Raw genomic sequence first — 24,967 nt, forward strand, 5'->3', positions numbered from 1 at the left:
CTAGAAGCTGTGCTTTGATGCATGCACTGCAAAACACTTAAATGCATCAGCAATTTGTTTAAGTGCTTCATTTGACTCCTCCTCTAATGCCAAGCGTTTCCTATTGAGTGTCACTGCCTCCTCAAACTCAGCCTTCGTGAGCTCGATGACCTCATCATCATGCTTTGATCTTCTTGCGTCTGCATTATCCATGAATGAAATCAGCTGCTTAGTTGTGCTCTCAAGTTCTTTCTTCAACACCGCCATCTTGTCGCCTCTGTTGCGCTTTTTTCCAGATAAGGACTCCTCCTCCATGAAAGCTTTGCCTTCTTTCTTGTTTAAACCACAAGCTTTATTGGGTGATGCAAAGGAATCTCCTACATATAGAGACACGACATGCATAACAACAATGAAACATAGTGAAGAATAAGCAATGGTAGCAACAAGAAAATCCACACCTAGCCAAGTTAAGAAAAAGAAACTCACCCAAGTTATCCTCCATAGTATCATAGACAATGTCATCAGGGTTGAGTTGCCTCTCTTTCCCGACACGATCAAGCATAGTAGTGTATAACTCCTCTGAAAAGGTTCGTGGGAGCTTCATTTCTTCTCGTTGGTTTGCGAACAATTTCCAATATCTATCACAACCAGATGGGATATGTCGTTCATAGTCGTGCACCTTCTTGAATAAAGCTGAAATTCTATCCCAACGAAAGAGACATTGATCGGCGGAACGAAGCACTCCTCGTTGGACACAATATTTTGAAATAAAATCCCATCGCTCATCTCCTGTTTTGAAAATGACATTCAAATGACCATCTCTCATGTCTTCAAATAGCTTGGTGCGTGCATCCAATAAAGTAGCAGTTTCTTTAATTGTCCAATTGCCTGATGCATAAAACATGTTCCTTTGGATGGGCTTTCCTCCATTGCATTGAGCTTCACCAATCACCTCTTTGGGAATGTTTGTAGGCATTGGCTGGTAATTCAACTCTGGAATATTTGGGGAATTTCTAACGATGGGTGGTGCAGGCTGAGATGTAGTTTCCATTGCTCTCTTTCCTCTTCGAGCCTTCAACTTGCCCTTTACTTGCGCCATTTGAGGTGGAGTCACATTGACAATGTTTGTCAAAGGAGTCCGTGTAGTTGTCGCAGCCTTATTTAGCGTGTACGGAGTCTTAGGCGATTGCATGAGATCCACTTGAGAGAAGCAATGCTGCAATTGAGAGCAAGGAGTCTTTGGAAACTGCTCAAGATCACCCTGCGAGAAGTAGGGCTGCCCATTCTTATCCGTAGGCTCCAAAAATGACAAGCTTTGAACACCCCAAGTTGGAGAATATTGGCTACACGGCACGGTTTCATCATCTTCACACCACTCCGTCTAGAGTGAAATTTTCCATCTGCAAGCACTTGTAAACATTGCAATTAGAGTTAAATATAGATTTTCAAAGCCATAATATATTGCAGATCTCTAAGGATTCATAAAAACAAAACCAGTTGAAGAGAATGAAAGCTTTCACCAGAAAAGAGAAACATGTTTTGCGTGTGTGTGTGTGAGAGAGAGAGAAAGAGAGAGAAGCTTCTGTAGGTGTGTGTGTGTGTGTGTGTGTGTGTGTGTGTGTGATAGAGAGAACCTTGTGTGTGTGTGTGTGTGTGTGAGAGAGAGAGAGAGAGAGAGAGGGAGAGGGAGAGGGGGGTGAACTATTCACTTGCAGAGCTTGCAAGGAGTCTGACGCCCACACAGAAAGCACCAGAAATTTGTTACACGGTGTGTGGAGTAGACTGCATACGTTGAAGTCCAGGAAAAAAGTGGCCTTTATATATTATTTTAATGAGGAGAAGGCCTCCCGCCTTACGAATAGGCGTGAAAATCTCACTATTGAAAAAACTGGATACTGCTTAAACACCAGCATGGCGGTGAATGACAATCATGCATGCGATCTCCTGCCAACCAGCCTTGTAATGTTTTAGCCCTACTGTAAAAGCTGGATAGTTGCTTCATGCGACCAGGCTCTAAGTGTGCCAGTAAAAAACCGGGCCCCTCTTTAGAGCTAGTCGTACCCCAATAAATAATGCAAGAGCTGCGCCAGAAGCAGAATAGTGCAGTTTGAGTTCTTGGTAGCGGACTATCGACGTGCTCTTTTGTGGTTGGTCCATGAGGGGGTTCGATCCTTGCTGGAGCCTTTGGCTCTAAATACCCCCATGGAAGGTCCCTTATCAGAGTGCACTTTTGTTACACAGGAAAACGAAGATGCCTATGCCGCTTTTGCTACAAGCCATTGCCGGCGATGACACCTTTTGCTACAGATGCCCTAAGGCCAATCAAAATGGAACAACAAATCGTGCGCAATTGCCCCTCCAATTTCGTCGTCTCTAAATGGGGACTTCTACCCTATATGCAAGGGGGCTCTATGGCCGCAATAAGCCGGCTCGAGGTAATCTGGGTCATCCAATCTTGTCGATTGGTGAAGTTGGGGATACCATGACATGCGATCGTGTGATAGCAAGGTTTTTGCTTGGAAAATTGGGGGTCATGGGTTCAAATCCCTTGCTCGAGATTCCCCCCCCCCCCCCCCCCCCCCCCCCCCCCCCCTCTTTCCAATTTTACCCTTAGTTCATGTGGCGATTCCCTTGCCTCACGTCCGTTGATGAGCACCATAGGTCCCCCCTCAAGAACCCCGTGTCATGTAGTGACAAGTGGCCACCCTCAATGACCAACAAGTGCCACCCCTCCTTAGGGACTAGATCGCTAGTGAAATGAGGATTGTTAAAACAGATAAAGGAGAATCCTTGTGGAAAAGGATGGGAATAATGAGTGGCTAGGCTAGGCAAACATGTGCCGAGGCTGATGCACAGCGTGCTCCAGGATCTTCCTCTCGCTTTGTGAGACTACTCTCTCAACTAGTATCGTAGCCATAGAGGAGCCTCCCCTCCTCTCATCGATTGAGATAAGCACCATAGATTCCCCCTCAGGAACTCGTGGCATATAGTGATGATGTCATGCAATGTCTAGTTTACACAAAGAAAACACGCTTTTCTTTGCCAATGATAGGAAAAAGTATGTCTCAGTGCAGCTTTGAGTCGGTTTGATATTCAAGACAACCAACTGAGAGAAGATAGAGAAGGAAACATTTTGCTTGGATTTTGTGTGCGCATATGTCGAACGTGTCAATGCAAGGAACTTGCCGATACACTATGTGCGAGCCACAAATGGCTCCAAGCACACAACTAAACTAATCTAGCAAGCTCAAAGATGGCGATAGTGTGTCACTCACCGCTCTACGCTTGCTGTCGTGGAGGATTCCTCACCATGAAGAAGAGGGAGATGTCACTACGCCGCGCTCAACCGTCTCGCCGCCGTCGTGCCGCCGCAATGCTCGATCTCTCTCTCTCTCTATCTCTCTCTCTCTCACGCATACAAACACACACACACAAGGAGATGAAGAAGAAGAAGATGGAGATGGAGCAAGAGCACTCTTCAATTGCACAAATGAGAGAATGAGAGAGTTTTAGTTTTAGTTGACTTTTATATGAGCTCGCCCCATTCACACTTGGGCGCCCATGCTTAGCCAACCGATCCCTTGAATGTTCTAGTTAGAGTGCGCCTTCATCGATGATCACTCTTACCCTTTTCCTATTGGACCGACAAGCCCGGTACCTGACTCTACCAAATAAATAATACAACGTCCGTCGTAAGTGATAGGAATGTGCATGAGGGTTAACATGCCCCCCTTCCTGATGTAGATTCCATCCTCGGAAGCTATTGAGTTGAAGCTAGTTCTTTGAGGTGGAAGAGCATTTGAGATGAATGTCCTTAGCCTTCTTCAGTCACTACAAAATCAAACAACATTGGCACAGTAATTGCATTCTCATAATACAATTAAAAAGCATATGCAATTTTAAGTAGACAAATTGATTGGTAGCATAATTCTAAACCATTTGTCAGCAATAAATATTAAATTGCAATATAATCAAACGCATAAACAGTTGGGAAGGTAAAAAACTAAACAAGTTCAGGGTCGCTAATTCAATGGTCGAAAGGCACTAAAGATCGACTATTAATACCATGGGTAAGCTTCTTAATTTTCTCTGGTCAATTAAGTTGTTTAATCGCGAGAGCCAAGTATTTCATGTTCGAAGGCTGACTAGAAGCTATACCTAAGACCTTGTAGTTAAGCTACGATACAAAAAATTGCTCATGAAATCATCGCCTGACTTATTTCCTTTTCTTTGACCCCCCAAAGTCTTTTCACATTGTTTCAATTTTGATGTGTGTGCTTATTTTGTATGCCTTGGGTTTTTTGCTTTTCAAGGAAAAGCGCCCACACTGGGAACCTCTAGGGCTCTAGTACCATAGGCGATACATGTGAGTGGAGTACCAAATCAAGTTGAGGTTTCTCTTTCAGCTTAAGATTTTACATTGTAACACTTTGATTTTTTGTTTGTTCGTTTTCAACATTTTGATTTTGTAACTTTGGGGGGTCATATAACACTGTTACCCTCCCCAGGCTCATCACACTAGTAAACTCCCTTTATAATACTTAATCTAAATGTCAATAGGGACTAAGCCCACTAGAAATCCCTAATACATTTCACGCAATGCTGCCTAAATCGGATTAAGAACCTAAGTAACCATTGATAATTAGGAAGGCATTCCCCATGGTATTAAGAGAAGATCTATAACACCTAGCTTGGTCAAACTAGCTTAGTTGGACTGCGTGACTTTTAAACCTAGACAAGTGCTTATGACAAAAAATTACATTGAATTTAATGTTTGATACTAAGCAAATGCGTTGAATATTATGCTACCAATTACAATTAAAGTAGACAAACATAGATGCAAAAAGAAAAGGGGCAATGCTAATGGACAAGAAACACCTGTTTGTGTTGATGGTCGCGCTTGATTTGAAGTGTGAACGAGAGAAAGATTCCATGAAGGTCCAAATCCTAACCACAGAAACACGTTCCTGTACACTGTTGGAATTAGGGTTGCAGAGAAAGACGAAGGAAGAAGACAAAGGAAGCTCAAGGCACACAGCTTGGAGAAGACGAAGGAAGCTCAAGGCACACAATAGAGAGTGTATTACTTAGTGTGCAATGGAAAGATAGATAGCCCTAGAGTGATGGACGTATATACAATGCTCGGGGGAAAAAACCTCCTAAAGAGGGAAAAAATGCCCCGGCGGTCCTAGTGTGTTCACACACATCACTACCACATGTATATGGTAACAAATCCCCCCTGGAGTGATGTGGTGAACGAGAGCTGGCACATGAGTAAAGAGAAGTTCCATGCCTTGAGGACATGATCAATCCACAAAGGGGAGTAAGCCCAAAGCTTTGCGAAAAGCTTCAAGCTTCTCATGGGACAATGCCTTTGTGAAAAGATCTGCAAGGTTGTCCTGTGTTGGCACATAAGGCAAGCTGATCTCTCCTGCTGAGAGCCTCTCCTTGACATAGTGGTAATGCACCTCAATGTGCTTTGTGCGAGCATTAAAAACTAGGTTCCTCCCAACTGCCAATGCGCTATGACTATCAGTGTAGATAGTGTTGGCAGTGTCCTGTCCAACACCCAAATCAACCATAAGGCGTCTGAGCCGTACACACTCAACCGTAGCTGTGAAGACTGCCCTGTACTCAGCCTCACAACTTGAAGTGGCCACAGTACGTTGCTTCTTGCTCAACCATGATATACATGAACTGCCAAGCATGAAACAAAAGCCACTTGTGGACACTCGTGTGTCAAAACAACCAGCCCAATCCGAGTCCAAAAAAGCATGTAAGTATGGTGGCAATGATCCCCCCTTGGGATAAAACAAGCCAAGATGTAAAGTGCCACTAAGGTAGCGGAAAATCCTCTTGACAGTCTGCCAATGCTTAGACCCAGGGCTATGCATAAATCTACTGACCTGTGAGACTGCAAACTGAATATCTGGCCTCGTGTTGCATGTAACATTTAATGGCTTAATAACTTGTGTGTAGCGGAAATGAGCATGAACATAGTGGGCATTTCATTAGAATAGATTCCTAATGAGAATTACAAGAGTGCTTGGGTGGAGAGAGCAAAAAAAAAACATAACACCTAGTTAGATAGCATCGACAATACTTTCAAAAGAGAGAGAAATTAAGCTAATGACAACAATTGAGGACCGGATTTGCATGGAGCCGGTCCCCCCTCCAAAAGGCTTTGTATTATGGTTTCTCCCATCAAGAGAGACATTGTACAACACAATTCTTTGTGTTCCTTCAAGACTAGCTAGTGCAATGAAGATGAAAGCCTCATGCACTAAGCAAAACAATTAGCAAACACAACTTGAATTATCCCCGTTCTCAGACCCAAGACCTCACACACCTTCGAAGATGGTGAGAGCTAGCAGGGTATGAGAGTAGATTGAGAGGAAGAAGGAGTATCTTACGAGAAAGATGTACATCTCCTCACATGATCACTCATATTAGCATAGCTTAGCGTAGTAATTAGCTTGGTAGAGGAGATGAGCATGCATTGAAGCTTGGCTCTTGGTTGGATTTGCATCCACATGCCAAGAGTGTGTGGATGTAGGCTTCTATCTCACAAGCTTGGAGTAGGTGATGAGCTCTCCATTAAAGCTTGGGAAGAGATAGTCTTCTCTTTCTTCACACATGAGATTGTGTGAGTGTGTGTGTGATAATGCCTTGCAAAAATCAGCCCCCTCTCTCTCTTGGGCGAGCCCTCTTGCTATTTGCTCTTGCTGAGCCCTCATTGGCTCTCCCCAAGTCAAGCCAATGACTATTAAGCAGCATAAGTGATAGCCTTCTGACATGTGTCCCCCTTTCCCCTTTTGTGAGAGCTTTAGGTAATTAAATAATTAAAATAAACTCTCATTGGACCCCATTGCCTCCTGGCCAATAGGAATCAGGCAAGCCATTGGGCTCCTGAATGTTCATTGGACCCCTTGTGAGACTGCCCAATAGTCTTCTAGGAGACTTAATTCTCATTGGTTTCTTTTATTAAATGTTTTTAAATTAATTAAACTAGATTTACTCTAGCTTAATTCTCATTGGTCGACTTCAAGGGTCATCCAATAGAAACTGGGCACACCTTGTGGGCATCTGGCCTAGGGAGCTTACATGTGTCCCTCATTCCCTTTGTGTAAAGGGAGCCTGTGTGTGTGTGTGTGTGTGGCTTTCTCTCTCATCCCCTAGAAGAAGGGCTCGCCCCCTCCCATGTAGGGATATGTGTTGACTTTGGAGAGCACACAAAGCATCCAATTCCCCCTAAGCATTAACCCTTTGGACACAACCTTTGAATTTTGGAACCTTAGCATTTTGGAAGTCTTAATGGGCTGAACCTTAGGGTCTTTTTAGCCCATTGTTGCACATGGCTCTTTTGCAAATGGCCTCCCCTTTGGATCCCTATTTTCCCTCCTTTGGATCCCTACTGTGGCCGGTCTGCTAGCTTAACCAATATTCTAGACTTTTCTCCCCTGGCACTTCCCCACATTAAATGATCAATTTAATATGAGAAAATAATTTAGGAGAATTAGATATTGATTATTATGACATTACCTCTCTCTTGAAATCATAGTCGTCCTCGACTATGGTGTAGAGAAGATAAAGCATATTCATGAGTCCTTTTCTTAGCGGGTAGAGGATCCCTATGTTACCCTATGACATCATTCCACAATGGATGACTAGTCCATTTGGCGCTTGAGAGCCTTAGGCTGCCGCAAGCATGTCTGCACATTAGTCCTATCAGTCTTCCATAATAGAGTGACAAGCTCTACTTGGTGTTTAGGAGACGTCGTCTCCGCAAACTTGATCTAAGCATGCATACTACTTCATTTTTGTGCACAATAAAGAAAAAGAAAGTCTTATAAGACAAAAACTTGGTTCATTTCTAACATTTTGTACATTTGCTTACTCATTGGGAAGCATTGTAAGCATTGACAAGGTTTAGGTTATCCTTTAATTGTATGCCTTGCATCCATCTAGCATCTTCAAAAGGATAATTCTTAAACTTAATAAGATATCGTCGGATAGTCTTACCGCCTCTTAGCACCTTGTCTTCATGTGGGAGAATGGACTCGGGCTGCAGCACCTCCTCTTGGTCCTCGATCTCCGGCGGGTCTTCAATAGTTGGTTCTTGAGGTGGCTCTCCTTTGTAAGGCTTTAATAGGCTCACATGGAAAGCATTGTGTATGAGCCAATGATTGGGCAACATGAGTTGATAGGCCATCTCATTGATTGGCCTAAGAATCTGAAAGGGACCATAGTACCTTTTTGCTAGTTTAGCATAGTACTTTTGGTGGCCCGTAGGATTCTCATCCGTCGTGTGCCTTAATCGAGCCTTGGGAAACTTTAACAAGACCCAATCGTTTTCTTTAAAGGCTTGGCCTCTTCTGTGCTTGTCAGCAACAGCCTTTTGCCTTTGCTGTGAGATAGAGATAGCATCCTTAATCTTTTGGAAAGATTCTTGTAGGTCTCAGCTATACTCATCTGCAGCGAAGATCTTCCCATGTACCTTAAGTAGCAAGTGACTTTTTGATCTTCCCTCAATAACCTCGAAAGGTGCTTTTCCCGTGGAAGTATGTACAGTGTTATTGTAAGCATACTCCACTAAGGGTAAGTACTTCTCCCATTGGGATCTTTGATCTACTTCCGTTACATAGGCTTTTAGTAGATCGAGAATGGTTAGGTTAGCTATTTCACTTTGTCCATCTGTTTATGGATGATAGGCCGAAGAGAAGTTTAGCCTTGTCCCTAAATTCTCAAAGAGACCCTTCCAGAAATTACTGGTCATTCTTGGATCTCTATCCGACACTATGGACATTGGCAAGCCATGGTACTTGAAAATTTGTGAAATGAAGAGGGTTGCCATTTGATGGGCTTTGATAGTCTTTTTGACATGTATAAAATGCGCTTGTTTACTGAACCTGTCTACTATCGTCCATATTCCCGTATTCCCATGGATAGACTTAGGCAATCCAAAGATAAAATCCATGGATATGCTCTCCCATGGTGAATTAGGGATTGGCAAGGGTTGAAGCAATCCAAGTTGCTTCCCTCTATCAAATTTTGTCTTTTGGCATACCACACATTTAGAAACATACTCTTGTATGTTCACTTTCATGGTAGGCCAATAGAAATATGTTTCAATTCCCTTTAAGGTAGACTGAATCCCTCTATGCCCCGCATAAGGTGGAGCATGAGATTCATACATCACTTTTTCACGTAGTGAGTTAGTAACGCATAGTCTATTGCCATAGAGAAGATAACCATCTTGTAAGGTAAATGGTTCTTCTTTCTTCCCTAATACAAGGGCTGAAATCACATCTCTAAAATCGGGATCAATAGCGTACTCATCTATCATTGAAGATAGATCATTGTGAGTTGCTATGGAAACCGCATTCACTCTCGGCCGTCTTGAGAGTGCATCAGCTACTTGATTATGCTTGCCAACAATGTGAGCAATATGAAAATGAAATTGCGAAAGGAAATTTGCCCACCTCATTTGTTTGTCAGAGAGCTTGGTCTGTGTCATGAAGTACTTAAGACTTTGGTGATCCGTTCGCAGAATGAAAGGAGTCCCCAATAAATAGTGCTTCCATGAGTCTAAGGCATGTAGAACTGCAAGGAGTTCCTTTTCATATATGCCTAGAGCTTGCTCAACAGGGTCGAGCCTTCGACTCTCATAGCCTATGGCATGCCCTTCTTGGAGTAAAACAGCTCCAAGGCAATCACCACAAGCATCACATTGGACCTCAAATGGTTTTGAGAGATCCGGTAGTGTAAGCACAGGTTGAGAGATAAGCTTTTCGAAAGCATTGTTCTCCTTAGCAGACCATGTATACCTAACGGTTTTCTTTGTTAGGTCATGTAATGGTCCCGCAATTTGTGAGAACTTTTCTATGAAGCGTCTATAGTATGCACACATACCTATAAAGCTTCTTAGTTCATGAAGATTCCTTGGTTTAGGCCATCCTTTTATTACCTCTAACTTAGATGGATCCATTTGGATGCCATCTTGAGAGATAATATGACTTAAATACTGAATCTCTTGCAAGAAAAATTCACTTTTCTTTCGATTAACATAAAGTTTATTCTCTCTTGAAACTTGAAATATTACCTGGAGGTGTTGCTTGTGTTCCTCCAATGAATTAGAGTAGATGATAATATCATCAAAGAACACTCCAGTGAATGCATTGGTCAAGCCAAAAGGCATGACAATGTATTCGTAAAGACCAAATGTGGTACGAAATGCGGTCTTTACAATGTCTTGATCAACTATCCTTATTTGATGATAGCCACTTTTTAGGTCAATCCTACTGAAGTAGGTCGATCCTTGTAGCTTATCAAATAGGTCTTCTACCCGTGGAACGGGAAACCTATTCTTGATAGTGATCCTATTTAGTGCTCTATAGTCGACACACATATGATATGTGCCGTCTTTCTTTTGCACTAATAGCACAGGTGAGCAAAATGGAGACGAGCTTGGCCTAACCATACCCTTCTCAACTAACTCATGCACTTGCTGCATAATCTCCTCTTGTTGAGCTTGAGAAACTCTATAAGGAGGTTTGTTAGGCGGTGAACTTCGTGGAAGAAGTTCGGTTGCATGGTCATCATTACCTTGTTTAGGAGGTAGCTCACAAAGGATGTCGTCAATAAAAACATCTTGAAACCCCTTGAGAAAATTGGATAACTCTAATTCCTTTTGGTTGCTTTTATTTTCTTTTGCTAAAGCATTAGGTTCATTTTGAGAGTTTTTAACAAAAATCATGTACACGGAAATAGAGCTCTTTATTGACTTGTTGAAAGCTCGTGTATGTACAATGGGGATAGTGTTACCCATTTCCTTAGCATCTATATACATGTCTTTTTCCCTGAACTTAAAGGAGATTCTCCTTTCAGGAAATTTAGCATCGGCAGCCAGGCGGTCAAACCATGGTGCCCCTAGGATTACATCCTCATGCTTAAGAGGAGAGATAAAGAAGTCCTCTTTGTCCACATAGCCTTGGACATGAAGCCTCAATTTCCCAATTAAGGGAGTGACCGAAGCTTCTTGCCCCTTGAAGGCACTGTCTGCGGGTAGGACATCTCCCATCTCGTAGGATTGTATGCCAAGCTTGGTGGCTAACTCCATAGATATAAAATTGTGAGTAGAACCAGGGTCAAAGAGAATAAAAGCATCATGTTCTCTTACCTTTCCCCAAGCATGGCATAGAGGAGATCCTTTGTGGTGAGTTTGGTGAGTCTCCTCCTCTTGGATTTCAACCAAGGAAGCTCTAGGAGGATCTTGGCGGTTGTTCTTTTGGGGACAAGCGCGGTACGCATGCCCTTGTTCTCCGCACTTGAAACACCGGTTATCCTTACGATAACGCTCAAGCCCTTCAAGAGAGAATTTATTCTCACCTTTGTAAACTCCCTTCTCTTTAGCTTTGTTGGAGTTGCCCTTAGGAGACTTTTGGACATTGTCCTTTCCCTTAGGCTCATTGGAACCCTTGTTTTCTGGGGGCTTATTATTTCTTTTAGCCCCCGTTTGGAAATTGATTCGAGAGGCCACCATAGTATGGTGTATTACCGCCGATATGGTACGTGGCCTTTGGGAGTTGACATACTCCGCCATTTCTTCAGTTAAGCCCGCACAAAATTGTTGCTTTTGCTCTTCAAAATCCAACTTTTTGAAGACAGTGGCTTTGAGTTGTAGGTCCCAAAACTTGTCTACATATTTGTGGATGGATTCATTGGGGGAGAGCTTTAAGATTCGCCATTCGGTGAGTACTTTGTCTTTTGCATCGGTGGCCAAAAACTGCTTCATAATGGAAGCTCTTAAAGCTTTCCATGTTCGTGGAGCTTCACCGTTGGCTCGTAGGCTAGACCACCATTGTCTGGCGGACTTTTAAAAGTGCATAGCTACATGGTGTAGCTTAGAGGAATCCGTGAAGCCCTCATCTCCAAACGCCGCATCGAATTGTTGGATAAAGGCCAAGACTTTGTCCGTAGCACCAAAGGTGCCATCATAAGTAAGGAAAGAGATGCTCTTCCCTCCCTCTTTGAATTTCTTCAGCTTGGACGACCTCTTCCATGCGGCATAGGATTTCCTATGGCCTCTTGTTTTTTATGGTTCAAAGGTTGCACCATCACTTTCTTCAGAAGGTGAAGAATTTGAAGAAGGTGGAGAAGAGGGTGACCTCTTTCTCGCCTTTTTCTTGTCTTGATCTTTGTCGTCTTCACCATCACTTTCATAAGAGGAAGAGGATGAAGAAGATGGAGAAGAGGGTGTCCTCTTTCTCGCCTTTTTCTTCTCTTGCTTTTTATCATCCCTCTTTGAATTGTGGTGAGGAGAAGAATACGATGGTCTTCTCCGCTTTGGTGGTGATGGAGAGCGTTTAGCCCGCCGTCTTCGTGGAGCCATCTCCGCCGAGGTGGCAGGAGACTCGCTTCTTTCTCGTTCCTTCGGTGGAGGCTCTTGAGTTCTCCTTTGGGAAGGAGATGCTTCATCAAGAAGTAAATTCTTGAGCCCTTCATATGGATTCTCTTCTTCTTCCCGAATCGGAGAGAGACCTCTTTTGGTAGTCTCACAAGGAGGCTTCCTAGGTGTTCTCTCATCATGGTGATAAGCTTGGAGAATCCCGTGAGCACGGAGCTGCCGTTGCACTTCACTTTGGAGAGATGGATTGCCCATGGCTTGTTGAAGCCTAGAAACAAGATAGTTAACAAGCATTGAAGCATCATTAGTAGCTTGCTCATGAGCAAAATCAAAGTTATCAACATTAACTTCACTCTCTTTACTATTGTCAGCCATTCTAACAACTTTTAGGTGTAAACTTTTTAGGTGTACTTTGGCACTTCAAGCCCTAGTTGCTACTCCTCTTTACCCCTTTAGAAAAAGCACTCAAGCTACTGTACCCGCGGCTCGAATACCATTAATTGCAAGGAATAGAAGAGAGGGTCTTTCGACACCAAAACAACACCGTCTCCTGTCAAGCTTCTAATAGCTCAATAGTGGTTAAGCCGTAGGCAAGCCCCGTAGGACTCCACTATTAAGACCATAGGTCTCGACGGTGATGCCCCATTAACTGCACAAAGGCAGGCGCAATGCAAGGCTGAAAAATCCCTATTCTACTTACTCACAGGCAATTAATAATACCAACCATTTGTAGTTAGCTTGAGGATCTCCCTTCTTGAGCAAGAAAAGAGAAACCTTGTGCTCTGATACCATTGTAACATTTAATGGATTAATAACTTGTGTGTAGCGGAAATGAGCATGAACATAGTGGGCATTTCATTAGAATAGATTCCTAATGAGAATTACAAGAGTGCTTGGGTGGAGAGAGCAACAAAAAAACATAACACCTAGTTAGATAGCATTGACAATACTTTAAAAAGAGAGAGAAATTAAGCTAATGACAACAATTGAGGACCGGATTTGCATGGAGCCGGTCCCCCCTCCAAAAGGCTTTGTATTATGGTTTCTCCCATCAAGAGAGACATTGTACAATACAATTCTTTGTGTTCCTTCAAGACTAGCTAGTGCAATGAAGATGAAAGCCTCATGCACTAAGCAAAACACTTAGCAAACACAACTTGAATTATCCCCGTTCTCAGACCCAAGACCTCACACACCTTCGAAGATGGTGAGAGCTAGCAGGGTATGAGAGTAGATTGAGAGGAAGAAGGAGTATCTTACGAGAAAGATGTACATCTCCTCACATGATCACTCATATTAGCTTAGCTTAGCTTAGTAATTAGCTTGGTAGAGGAGATGAGCATGCATTGAAGCTTGGCTCTTGGTTGGATTTGCATCCACATGCCAAGAGTGTGTGGATGTAGGCTTCTATATCACAAGCTTGGAGTAGGTGATGAGCTCTCCATTAAAGCTTGGGAAGAGATAGTCTTCTCTTTCTTCACACATGAGATTGTGTGAGTGTGTGTGTGATAATGCCTTGCAAAAATAAGCCCCCTCTCTCTCTTGGGCGAGCCCTCTTGCTATTTGCTCTTGTTGAGCTCTCATTGGCTCTCCCCAAGTCAAGCCAATGACTATTAAGCAGATAAGTGATAGCCTTCTGACATGTATCCCCCTTTCCCCTTTTGTGAAAGCTTTAGGTAATTGGACCCCTTTGCCTCCTGGCCAATAGGAATCAGGCAAGCCATTGGGCTCCTGAATGCTCATTGGACCCCTTGTGAGACTGCCCAATAGTTTTCTAGGAGACTTAATTCTCATTGGTTTCTTTTATTAAATTTTTAAAAATTAATTAAACTAGATTTACTCTAGCTTAATTCTCATTGGTCCACTTCAAGGGTCATCCAATAGAAACTGGGCACACCTTGTGGGCATCTGGCCTAGGGAGCTGACATGTGTCCCTCATTCCCTTTGTGTAAAGGGAGCCTGTGTGTGTGTGTGGCTTTCTCTCTCATCCCCTAGAATAAGGGCTCGCCCCCTCCCATGTAGGGATATGTGTTGACTTTGGAGAGCACACAAAGCATCCAATTCCCCCTAAGCTTTAACCCTTTGGACACAACCTTTGAATTTTGGAACCTTAGCATTTTGGAAGTCTTAATGGGCTGAACCTTAGGGTCTTCTTAGCCCATTGTTGCACATGGCTCTTTTGCAGATGGTCCCCCCTTTGGATCCCTATTTTCCCTACTTTGGATCCCTACTGTGGCCGGTCTGCTAGCTTAACCAATATTGTAGCCTTTTCTCCCTTGGCACTTCCCCACATTAAATGATCAATTTAATATGAGAAAATCATTTAGGAGAATTAGATATTGATTATTATGACATTGCATACATAAATGAGGCAGCCAACAGCAGTTTGGTAAAGAGTGACATCAGCAGGATCGCCAGCACCATGTAGACTCAACTTCAAACCTTTTTCCATGGGAGTGGCAATAGGTTTGCAATCCTCAAGTCCAAACTTACATAGCAATGTCTCTATGTAACTTTTCTGACACAAGGCAATACCACCATCACACTGCTTAAACTGTATACCCAAGTAATGATGCAACAGTCCCAAATCTTTCATCTTGAAAGTAGCATTCAAACCAGCCTTAAATTCAGCAATATGTCTCTCATTTGGTCCAGTGATCAACAACTCATCAACATAAAGAACCACAATGAGAAGTACATCACCCTCACGCTTTACATACAATGTGCTTTCTGTTGGACTGTTACGAAAGCCTTGTTTAACCAAATGAGTGTCAGCTTTCTCATATCAAGCATGAGGAGATTGCTTCAACCCATACAAAGCCTTCTTACATTTGCACACTTTGTCCTCCTGTCCTTTCATGACAAAACCGCGAGGCTGCGTTACATAAACTTCCTCAAATATGTCACCATTCAAGAAAGCAGTAATAATGTATTATTGATGTACATCCCAACCAAAATGAGCTGCCAATGCACATAGAAAATGCACAGTAGTCATACGACAAGTGGGAGCAAAAGTCTCTTCATAGTATATGCCTTTTTGTTGTGCATAACCCTTTGCAACAAGTCGAGCCTTATGGCGATAGATCTCACCATCCAGCTTGCGTTTCAACTTGTAACCCCACTTCGTACCAATGGACTTTTGCCAGGAGGCAAATCACATAAAGTCCATGTGTCCTTTTCTATAAGTGCATCATATTCGATTGCATGGCATCCATCCAATTTTCTTAATTTTGTGCTTCATCAAAAGATAGAGGATCCTCAACATCATGTAAACTAGACACAGCCAAAGCATAGCAATTTGATGCATAAGATGCATGGCGAGAGCCTGAACAAGTACGACTAGACAAAGGTGCATCCAATTTACTGTCACGCAAAGTGTGCACTAGCCATTTTGGCATATCTCTAGCCTGCTCATTTTCAGCCCTTTCCTCATCAAGTACATCATGTACATCTGCATCAGTAATAGGCTGATCTATAACATTTTCAGAAACCCCCATAGGCTGTACATTTGCCTCATTGGAACTTACATTCGTATTTCCACCACTGAAAAGAGGCAACAAAGTGTCATAAATGTCCTGTGAGCTTACATTACTGTCTCTAGTACATGACTGCAAGGACTGAACAAAATCTTCTACAAACACTACATCCCGTGAAACCAGAATACGCTTTATTTGTGGATGATATAACCTGTAACCTTTGCTTTCAGCACTATAACCAACAAAAATACATTTGACAGCCTTATCATCCAATTTTTTGCGTTGTGTTTGTGGCACCAAAGCATATGCCAAACAACCAAAAACACGCATGTGCTCAATAGAAGGCTTTCTATCATGCCATGCTTCATATGGAGTAATAGACTGCAAAGCTTTCATAGGACACCTGCTAAGTACATAAGTGGCACACATGATGGCTCAAGCCAAAAAGAATGCGGCAAAGCTTGACTTTTGACCATACATCGTGCCATTTCTGTAAGTGACCTGTTTTTCCTCTCAGCAACACCATTTTGCTGAGGTGTATAAGGCACTGTACATTGGTGTTTTATCCCACGACTAGCTAGAAATGCATTAAATTCATGAGACATATATTCCCCCCCTCGATCGGAACGGCGGGTGCTCATAGTACATTTCGAGACATTTTCAGCCATAGCCAGATATTGTTTGAAGCACATAAAAACTTCGGACTTCGCTCTAAGTGGAAACACCCATGCATGCGTGGAGTAATCATTAATGAAAGTCACGAAGTACAGGTAATTGCCCAAGGACGGAGTTTGCATGGGCCCACAAACATCACTATGCACAAGCTACAACCTGCATGTGGCTCGAACTGAACCATCCTTTGGAAACTTAGAACGCTGCATATTACCCAAAATATAGCCTTCACAAACATGTTTGACAGGTGCTTCAAGAGGCGGCAAAGAAGCAACCATATCAGATTGGTGGACCCAATCCACATTGTTCGACTCAGTCATCCCAGGTATTACATCCACATAAGGAGAATCTTCCCCAACATCAGTGTCCGCTTTACACGTGTAACAATACTGCAATGGGGCCGAGTGAGCTATGCTGTCAGATCTATGATCAATTATAAACCTGTTTCCTAGAGGATGTGCTCGACCAGTTACAAGATCCACTCTAATGACAGAATCTTGGAACTGCAGGTAGACATGGTTTTTAGACCAGTCATGCACCATTTTTGCTTCCCTCATGAAAGGACGTCCTAAGATCATCTCCGATGCCATAGTGTGTTTGGAGAAATCCATAACATTGAAGGTAATCCTTATTTTATGTCCAAAGACCTTGATCTTGAGATCTTCTAGCATCCCAATAGGTTTAACGATAGACCCATTGCCCATCTTCACTACAATGGTTGTGGTTGCAAGGTGAGGTCTTCCCATAATTTCCCAGCAATTTTTAGTCACAATGCTAACCCCAACGCCACCATGAAGGATTCCCTTCATAGTTAATCCCTTAGTAGTGATTGGTATGGTCGCATTGGATTCATCACCCTCAAAGTATTGTCCCAACTTGTTAACATGTAATTCTATAACAAGGTCCTCATCTAGGTTGGGTTGTGGATCTAAGTGTTCCTCCTCTATTGGCATCTCCCCAACTCCATCCATGTGTGAAAATTGTGGAAGCCCAAACTTCAGTTCTCCATTGAGGAAGGCTCGAAGAGCTGAGACTAGCTCAGGGTCTTTATATAGTTTGGACATGATGGTGGTTCTAATTTGTGAAGACATGAAATCCATCAATTTGGCAATGTTTAACGGCACCTTTTGGGCTTCAACCCCTTGACGTGGGGAAGATGGTATCTCCATTTCTTCGATAGGATCAGGTAGTCCCTCTATAAACATTCTTTCCATCAAGAAGTGAGTACGCCCACTTTCCCATGACTTTAAGTCACTTTCTTCTTGGGTGACACTAGGTATGGCTAAGGGTCTACGGACTTGGTGAGGTTGTTGTTGCGTAGGGAACACGGTGTCTGTAATCTGGATCTGCCTAGGTGTTGGTTCTAGATCCCTTTGGGTATCTTCTACCAAACTCCTTAATTGGTTGACTCGCTCAATCTCCTCTGTAGGGTTTGGATAAGTTCCTATCTTCTTCTTGGATCCTGGCCATTGTGGCTCATGAAGATCTTCCGTGTTGGTTTCTATCTTAGTGGTTGTTTTGGTCTCCATGGTTTCACCTGAATCCGAATCCTCTTCAGCGTCGTTCATATATACGTGGTCGTCACCAGTCCCTATGTTGGTCTTTGAACTGGGGTCTGACTTCGCTGCTTTTTGCGATCTCTTCCTTCGTGTTTTCTTCTTTTTCTGAGATTGGGCAATTGATGCCGTGTCGCTTTCTTCAAGAATATAATTTTGTTTTTGGAGCATCGATCATGTGAGTACGTTTACTGGTACCACAGGTGTACTTTGTGATGACTCCTCGATAACTTCAATCAAGTTTAATGGCGTGATCTTCGGTGCATTTGGATTATTTGGACATTGGGCAATCAAATGATCTATGCCACATTGATTGATTATCGGCATTGTAGACGTGCTCGCTTGATTGGTTTGCATTAGTGTGGTGTTCTTTTGTAGCCTAATAGGACACTCAGCTACACGATGTGGACCTCCACACTCATAGCATTGAAGAGGTGGTCTCTTAGCAGTGTAATTGATATTTTGGCCTCTTTCTGCAAGAGCAGCTACTTGATATACAGGTTTGACTTGTCCCGAATAGTCCTCCATGTAGTATTGTGGACTTTCTTCAAGCACATCCATCCCATAGGAAATATTAGGATCTATATCTTCCTCACAGCCTTCCAAACAAGCAATAGATGACTCACAACCCACTTGATTCATAGAAGTGATTCTCGGATGTGGTTGCGGTCCTAGCACTGGAGGTGGTAAGGGTGTTGTTTGAACAACATTTTGGGCCCTAGGGACCATGTGTTGTGCTGTTTGTTCAAGAGGTGGGGCCGGTATCAATGCAGGCACTCGATGTGTGTCTGTCCATGCTAAGGTTGGTCTATTGGCCATCACATGCTTAAATACTATGCAATCCTTAGCTTGATGACCATACCTCCCACAAGCATTGCAGCTCCCATTGAATTTTACTTTAAAAGTAGGGCATTCATTGGTACTATGCGCTCCATAGCATACTGAGCACCATTGTGGCTCCCTTCTTGGATACATATGATTGTTTTGTGGAGCACGATTGTCTCTAAGACTCTCTTGAATAGCCTTGGTGAGATCTGCTAAAGTCATCTCAGATATCTTTGGCTCCTTAGCAATAGGCTTTAGGGTCATTGGATGATTCCGTGATGCTTGCGAGCTAATAGATTTAGGCTCAACAGACACTCTTTTTCCTTGAATCATTAAATTATCCTCCAATTGGATCGCATTTGTGTTGACTGCTTCCCAAGTGGTGATACCTATAATGACTAGGCCATTGTAGATATCCTCATGTCGTAATCCCCTAATGAATCTATCAAGAAATTGATTATTATTGAAGCGCTCATTTGGATTACAACAAGAATTCAAATGCTTCAAGCGACTAATAAAGTCTCTCACCGACTCTCCTTCCTCTCGTTGGGCTTTCTGGAGCTGTTGGGCTTTCTGGAGCTGAGAGGCTACACCCCAAAGTACTCCCTCTCGTATTTATTCTTTCAAGAACAGTCTCCTAAGAGTAGAGTAAATCGTTTTTTCTTCCACCCTTAGGGTTCTATACCAATCCCCAGCCTTCCCACTTAAGGTTAGGCTTAAAGCATTTCTCTTATGCAGGTCACTGTGTTCTCCTAGAGAATTGCATATTTGTTCAAACACTTCAATATGCTTTCTCACATCCCCGTCTCCACTAAATTTTTGTGTGAGCTTGGCTATTTGTACTGCCTTACTTCTAGGCTCTCTATCAGGCGTGTTACGCATATTCTCAGCAATAGATCGACCAATAGCTTGAGAAAATGTTTGCCAAGTCACCTAAGTGAGTAGGCACCGTGGGTGAAGGCGCTGCAGAGACTACATGTGGAGTAGGTATTGGCATTGGGCTTGGCGCATAGGAAGCCCTTGGGTTCCACGTTGGGTACGTGTTGTGCCATGTGGTGGCCCAAGGTTCATGTGGGTGGCCCTAGGCATAGAGACATCGGATGTGACATGCTAATGCTAGCCGGTATAGTCCCATGGAAATAAGAACTTGGGTGTTGTGGTTGTGGAGCATAGGTTGTTGAAACAATGGAAGGAGTAGGGGCTATATGAGTACGAGGACCCATGGGTGTATACGATTGGTACACACTTGTAGGTACTGTTTGCAGGCATTGAGCTACCATGTGGCGGTGCTTTACTAACAAATGAGGTCCATGGCATGTTTCTCGGCATGCTCATCATTGGGGTAGGCATGGTAGCCATGGTGTCATCAAGGGAAAGATGAGCTAGACTTGGAAAGGTAAAGCTATCACTTGTGGGATCAGATTGCAATGAGACCCCTGGCAAACCAATATATGGAGGATCCATCGGAATTACCGAGGGAGTCTCCATTTGTAATAAGGTCGGTTGTTAAGCATTCCCTGTATCCAAGAATCTCATGAGACCCGTCGAAGGCATGTTGATCCCCTTGTTCTGTCTCTCTAACTCAATGACCCTATGGATGACCTCACAAACTCTTTGTTGTTGATCCTCCACACTAGTAGCACCCATTGTGGATTGTAGGACATCTAACCAACCCATGTGATAGGTGTGACCTGTGTATAGGTTGGTTAGAGTTTCCGTTTGTAGTTCGTACTCCCAGTTCTCATTTAAGAAGGCTCCATCTAGGATTGAGGTGCTAGGGGTGTCCTTTGAGCTAGATGCAATGTTGTTTTCTATGGGTTGACCCTTAGCAGTTTCTAAGTCAGGAGCACTCAATTGCTCTCCTAGCAAAGATATTGACATAGGAGATTTCGATTTTAACTCTCTTCGTTGTTCCTTTTCCCTCGCTGCAAGGATATACCACTCAACCTCTTGCACTTAGGCAAGGCTTCTACCATCAGGTAATATAACCGCGGAGGGAATAGCTCTGAAGAGTCAGGAGATGCAGTGAATGAAGTATTCACGTGCACATTCTCTAAGGGCATAGGGTCTGCGTTGGTCATGAATGTAGAATTTACTTCCTCACCGGGTCCCCACCCCACTCATTTACATCATTAGCTCCATGTTCGGAGCGAGTGGCTCTACTAAAGGTTTCCTTCAAGCGGCTAAGCACGCTCGGCCCGGACTGTGGAACCATGGCATGCATGTCTTGGCTTGAGTATCGGGATTACGCATTGGGAAACCCTCCATGACATCGTAGTCAGAGAAAGAGTCACTAGCCACTATGTTCGGGTCTTGGTTTGTACTACCTTGGGTCCCCGCCGAGGGCCTGGAACCTAAGGTAGGTGGATATTGAGAACTCGCGTAAGTCAAAATTATCTCTAGTTGCTCCGTCTCTTGCACATGACCAGAGCGCAGATGCATGTGCCTTTGGCACCCTACAAGTGTTGGCAATAACCTCGAAGGTTAACCCCTTACTTTTTTAAGCGTCTGTTTTCATTCGTTTTTTTGTTTTTTTATGATTGATTTTTTTGATTAAAGTGTGTGTTAGCTCAAAACGAGCGTATCACTCAGAGGGTCGCTGTGTGCTTTACAACACAATTTTTGGTCACCTGAAGCTCCGTTGGTCCTCAAAAAAGTCGATTTTTAGCTACGTGTGAAGCTAAATAATAATTTTAAAGGGCGATTGAGGCCTGAGCCTGAGCGTGAGCTGGGGCTTGGGTCTGGGAGATATTCTCGATCCCGATCCTACCTTTATTTTTTTTATTTTTTTTTGGGGGATAAGGTCGCCACGACCTGCCCGCGAGCAGACACACACTCTACCTACCTACTTACAACTAATACACCTACTGTTACACACTAACACACTTCATTAGCTCTCACAGATCTACTTCCTACTTACTGTACATTACATTACACAAAACTAATAACCTTAATACTAACACTTTATCACAGAGAAAACAAAACACAGTCCCTTTCAAAACTTCATTAACAAAGAAATACACAGTAGCAAAAACAAAATCCTTCTTCTCAACACACACACCTTCCTTCCCTACCTTTCCTACGATTGAAATTGGACCACAAAAGAAGCACAAAGTGCCATTCAAGCTTAGTGTATGGCATTCCCCGGCAGCAGCAACGCCAAAAATGTGTGCGTCTGTCACACGTGTCAATGCAAGGAACTTGCTGATACATTGTGCGGGAGCCACCAATGGCTCCAAGCACACAACTAGAATAATCTAGCCAGCTCAAAGATGGCGATGGTGTGTCACTCACCGCTCTACGCTTGCTGTTGTGGGGGATTCCTCGCCGCGAAGAAGAGGGAGATGCCGCTACGCCGCGCTCAACCGCCTTGCCGCCGTCATGCCACCGCAATGCTCGATCGCACACTCTCTCTCTCTCTCTCTCTCTCTCTCTCTCTCTCTCTCACGCATGCACAAGGAGATGAAGAAGAAGAAGATGGAGATGGAGCAAGAGCACTCTTCAATTGCACAAATGAGAGAATGAGTGAATTTTATGTTTAGTTGACTTTTATATGAGCTCGCCCCATTCACACTTGGGCGCCCATGCTTAACCAACTAATCCCTTGAATGTTCCAGTTAGAGTGCGCCTCTCATCGGCGATCGCTCTTACCCTTTTCCTATTGGACTAACAAGCCCGATTCCTGACTCTACCAAATAAATAATACAGCGTCCGTCGTAGGTGATAAGAATGTGCGTGAGGGTTAACATTTTGCATGTAGATAGCATATAAGGATTGGCTTAACGCGATTTGTGTATTTTCGGGATACAGTTTTTTTCAAAACGTTGCTTAGAGTTTGGAGATACAAAGCCTTTTGTACAGTAAATAGGCATGGATAATGATGCACAAGTGTTAGGGAGTGATATCTAATAACTACAAAGCAGGTGGTGGTAGTTCTAATCTAGCTCAAAGAGAGTTACGTTATGAGCTTGATGTACTTATCATTTCAAAGACAAGACAAGGAGTTGGCTTTGGGTTTTCAAAGTACCCCACAAACCCCCCACAAAGCAGCAAAGCTTGACTTTTGACCATACATTGTGCCATTTTCGTAAGTGACATGTTTTTCCTCTTAGCAACACCACTTTGTTGAGGCGTAGGCACTGTACATTGGTGTTTTATCCCACGACTAGCCAGAAATGCATTAAATTCATCAGACATATCCTCCCCCGTCGATCTAAACGGAGGGTGCCCATAAACATTTTGAGACATTTTTAGTCATAGTTAGAAATTGTTCGAGGCACATAAATACCTTGCACTTTGCCTTAAGCAGATACTCCCATCCATGCCTGGAGTAATCGTCAATGAAAGTCACGAAGTAAAGGTAATTGCTGTGGCCCTAACTAAACAATCCTTTGGAAACTCCAAACGATGTATCTTACCCAAAATACAGCCTTCACAAACATTTTTGACAGGTGCTTCAAGAGGCAGCAAATAAGAAACCATATTAGATTTCTACAAACATAGAATACTGGCAAAATTTAGATGCCCAAAACGTGCATGCCAAAGTTTTGCATCCGAAATAGCCTTAGAATCCACAACTGCATTTGTAAATTTTTACCATATACATGTGGTAGTGATGTGTGTGAACACACTTAGGACTGTCAGGGCATGCTTTCCCTTGCTAGGAGGTTTTTCCCCCGTGCATTGTATATATGCCCATCACTCTAGGGCTATCTTATCTTTCCATTGCACACTAAGTAATATACTCTCTGTTGTTCCTTGATATTCCTTCATCTTCTCCAAGCTGTGTGCGTTTTCCGATAACCCTAATTCCAACAATTGATATCAGAGCAGGTTGCGCCCACCCGGGCTTAGTCGCCAGCAGCTCCAGCACACGCCTGCACACTTTCTCCAAAAACAAATCGAGCTTTCGGAGGTCAACAATTATTCGGGGAGGTCTCAAGGAGCTCAGTCTGCTTAGATTTTTGGATTCAGGCTCATTTTGGCCTTCGTTTCCACTTCAGGCAGTACTGTGCAGACTATTTTGTCATTTTGTGCAAAAAGTTTGTCAGTGTCATTTTTTGCATAACATGTCCCTTATAGTCTTCTACGGTTTGTTCTATATAGCACGTGTTGTTCTCGCTTTCTTTCTCTCTTTTCAGGCAATTTTCACATAAGGTGCATCATTTACCATGGCTGATAACAACACATACGTGGTCAAGATGTTTGCTGCTGAGGACAGATTGGATGGGAGCAGTTACCTATGTGGGCTTATATGATGCAACATTTTCTTGTGTCTAAGGGCATTTGGAACATTGTGCAAGGCATTGATGTACTTCCTGGTTCTGAGGATACGTGCGCTGTTGAGGATGTTGCAAAGGATTGCTGCTGTTAGAGCTGTTTTGCCTACGGCTGAGCAAGCTCGTTGGGATGTAAAATATGTGCAGGCTCATGCATTGATTGCGTTGTCTCTGAAGCGCACTATTACTCCCCACATTCGTTCATCAAAATCTGCAAAACAGGCTTTATTTTGGTTGGTCTTTATGCAAGTCGCAATGAGGCAAAAATTGCATTGTTGCGTAAAGAGCTGGACTCGAAGATTATGCATGAGGAAGATGATAAGGACACTTTCCTTGCTGGTGTCAAGGATATCAATGAGCAACTTATTTTTGCAAGTCGTTTCAGACAGTTCCCTTGTGTAGACTGTTCTTGATGATTTGCTAGATTCTTACTAGACTTTTGCTAGTACTTGGAGACTTATGACCCAAGGAAATCCTGAATTTGTCAAGTTTAATGCATTATGGACATTGTTGTTGCAAGAGTCACTTTCCAAAAAAAACAGGAGTAGACAACGTGCAGTTGAACAGCCTTTATTTGTTGCTCAAAGAAAAGGTGGTAACAATAATGTAGACACTTCTCATGGTTCTTCTGCGAGTGGTAAATCACATGTTCCTAATGCTTCTGTTGGCACTAATTCTTCTGAGAATTCTGGTGAAAAGGGAAAAAAGAAGATGTGTTGCGACTATTGTAAATCTAATGATCATTTGATCAAGCAATGCCTTAAGTTAAAGGTT

The 24,967-nt window shown here is 43.1% G+C and overlaps 1 pseudogene; it reads right to left on the reverse strand.

Annotated features, from left to right (window-relative positions):
- Positions 1–24,967, reverse strand: part of LOC147436643 (uncharacterized) — a 63,733-nt pseudogene continuing 38,766 nt past the window's right edge.

This window comes from Adiantum capillus-veneris, chromosome 18 (assembly GCF_014529385.1).
Source record: "Adiantum capillus-veneris isolate H3 chromosome 18, ASM1452938v2, whole genome shotgun sequence".
Lineage (NCBI taxonomy): Eukaryota > Viridiplantae > Streptophyta > Polypodiopsida > Polypodiales > Pteridaceae > Adiantum > Adiantum capillus-veneris.